The following is a 3,184-nucleotide window of genomic DNA, read 5'->3' on the forward strand; positions in this document are numbered from 1 at the left end:
ATATTTATATAGACGGTCTTGTTTCCAATCATATTGTTAAATTTATGTACTTAAATGCAATCAAAATATTAATAGTATCTTTAAAGATTTTAGTTACTAGCAGAAGAGTATATACATAGGTATTTTTTTATTAAATAAACTAATATATATATATATTTATATATATATATATATATATTCTTTGTATTTAAAATGAAATATATTTATGTTTGGCAAGAATGAGAAGGAAAATTCTAGTTTAGTCTAGTTATAGCAATAAAAAAAACAAATTTTATATAACTTATTATAGTAAACGTTAAATGTAAAAACACTGTCCAAAAATAATATAGCTGCACCTGCAAAGTACTAAAAAACACTTATGTAACACATTTTTAACGCTTTGTAGATGCTGTGTGCTACTTGGATGATTTTAAATTACTGAATTTACATATTTATTGAATTTACATATTTATATCCAGTTATACATTAGTAGATTTGATTACACCAGAAATTTTTATATTATATTTAAGTTAGTAATACCAGCATGATAGACAAAACAATTATTATTTAATAGGAATATTGAGATAAACAAAATATCTTACCTTTATAATCAATTATCAGGATCGCGAAAATCTCAACCTATGTTGATACAGAAATAACAAAGTGAAATCGTAATGTATGGCTTAAATATTCAATTACGTATATACATCAGGGTAGTCTCAAATTCGTAATAGTTATAAAATAGCTCGTTACGTTGATCCAACGTCAGCACGATTGACAGGTAGCCATAGTATGAATTTGCTTCCGATAAAATAAACAATATTTCTTGCCGTTTTTTATATGTTTTATATACGATTGAAATCATGATTTTCATCCATCTTTCATTCATCTGTACATAATAACATATATGTGCTTTTTACATGTATTTCGATCACTGTGAGAAAGAGGTTAGAAGAATCCAAGCAAAAAATGAGAATGTAACGCAACTACAGGTTCAATGTTGCCAACTCTCGAAAAAAAAAAAAATAAATTAAAGCAGAGAGAAACCTGAGAGGACATGCCGGCCCAAAACCTGTAACTGCAAAATGCTGCCGCGCACTACTGCCCCCTCACAAAGTGGATGTAAACTACATAGCTCTAATACGTCCACTTTTCAACTCTAGATGATAAATCAATATTTGGTTCACCGACGAGATACTATTAAAAATCGACATTCTTACGGGAGTTCGCGTCCTTGTGAATATTGAAATAATTAAGAGTTAAAAACTGATAATACTGTACTAATTTTATGATTTATTAGTTTAGTAGACGTTTATTTATGCATTTATAATTCTATAATACTCGATTTTTCTTTAAAATTGTAATTTCAGTGTTATTGTCAAAGTTTGATTGTCAACAGAAATAATAACTACAGAGAAAAAATTGTAATTTTTCTACAGTATATAGGATATTATAGCTTTACAAATATGCATATTTATTTATGGAACATTTATGTAATAAAAAATCATGAATTTAATAAGCCATGTAGCCAAATATTTATGTTAATAATAACAAATTTATATCAATTGTCGATAATGTCAGCGTTCTTCAAGTATCTCCAAGCCCTTGAAGCCTTTTTATACTGCCGAAAATTTGTTCAAAGTTGACGGTCTTTAATAGTATCTCGTCGGTGGTTCATATAATCGCACTTATATTCACAAATTGTGCATCAGAAATATTCATCTCTGCAATCTTATATGCGCGTGATGTTTATTTCGCTTAAAAGTATTAACAGTAAGGTTTTATTATATTTTTTCAAATGTATTAATATTTATATCTTAAATAAATTACATATGTACATATGAATTAAATTGTATTTCAAGCATTTTATTTTTATTAAACACATTTTTAGTTTATTTACTTTATAGTTTATTTACTTTATTTGTTATTATTTTCTTATTACAATACTAAAAATTGAAAAGCATATAATGACAAAATTAATCTAAACTTTTTTTACTCCCGACTGCTGCCAACCGAAGGTTGGCGAAAACGGAAGGAGTAAAAAAGTTCAGATTAATTTTATCATTATATGCTTTTCAAATTTTAGTATTGTAATAAGAAAATAATAACAAATAAATTATAAAAATGTGTTTAATAAAAATAAAATGCTTGAAATACAATTTAATTCATATATTGTATATATAAAACTTATTTAAAATGCGTTTCACTGAGGCGGGTCGGTGACCGATAATATCCATAATTACAATGTATTCTTATCAACTTTTGGCTACAGACTTCTTATTGACCAAGCTTGATTTATAACACATAATTATCATTAATTGTATTGTTATTTATCAAAATTTCTTATCTTTCCCCATATATCCATAAAGTTCCGTGCCGCTTTCTCCTACACCTCTATCAAACATTTTAATTCCCTTCCTGATTCAATAAAAATCTTTCCCTCTCTGTCCTTCTTTTGTTCCGCTGCCTCGCGTTTCATTGCGTCACTCACAGTATTTCAACGAGACTGATGTAATTAATGCGTTTGCGGGTGTATGCGCATGTGTGTGTATGTGTATAGATATGTGTGTGTGTGTGTATGATAGATTAGATATTAGATTAGATATTACAATAGTTTACCTCTTATGTCTTATTCTGATTTTGTTACTGGTAGGCTTTATAACAGCAATTTTGCGAACGCCTAACCATTTGCAAGCTACAATTGTCTATTGTATTTACGTTTATGTTAACTATAGTCTATTGTATCTATTACTCTATTAACATGTAGTCTTTTTCATATAGCTTTGCAATAAACTAAATTAAATTAATAATTTAATTAAATTATTTAATAAAATATTTTTGTCAACATAAGTTTTTGATTGATTAGAAATGAGTTCTCGTTGTATGTACGTTCTTTTTTGGATGTCGACTGAATCTAGGAACTAAATCAATGAACCAATAAGACGTATTGTCAGTAGGGAATCTCAGTGCGGTACTGTGACTCTCTATCTATGTTGAGTCGAAAAAATAAGTAGGGGAATCTTAAGAAGAACTTCAGTGATCTTTGTTTGCACGAAGCGAGATATTAATTGCATGAAATAAACAAGTCTGACAGAAATAAAGCGACGCTCTGTCTCGCGAAATGAGATATTAATAATTATTAATGTTGATCAGGATTAGTAGTAATAGGTTAGGAAATCTGTCATTCAATGCGATATGAGCTATG

The 3,184-nt window shown here is 28.0% G+C and overlaps 1 protein-coding gene across 1 annotated transcript in view; it reads right to left on the reverse strand.

Annotated features, from left to right (window-relative positions):
• The window catches only part of LOC108748802 (mitochondrial fission regulator 2-like), a 14,874-nt gene extending 13,888 nt beyond the window's left edge, over positions 1 to 986 (reverse strand). The window contains exon 1 of the mRNA XM_018487164.1: positions 582 to 986. The gene's annotated coding sequence lies outside the window, so the exon portion shown is untranslated. The remainder of the gene's footprint in view (positions 1 to 581) is intronic.
• Positions 987 to 3,184: the final 2,198 nt, after the last annotated feature.

This window comes from Trachymyrmex septentrionalis, unplaced genomic scaffold, assembly GCF_001594115.1.
Source record: "Trachymyrmex septentrionalis isolate Tsep2-gDNA-1 unplaced genomic scaffold, Tsep1.0 scaffold241, whole genome shotgun sequence".
Taxonomy (NCBI): domain Eukaryota; kingdom Metazoa; phylum Arthropoda; class Insecta; order Hymenoptera; family Formicidae; genus Trachymyrmex; species Trachymyrmex septentrionalis.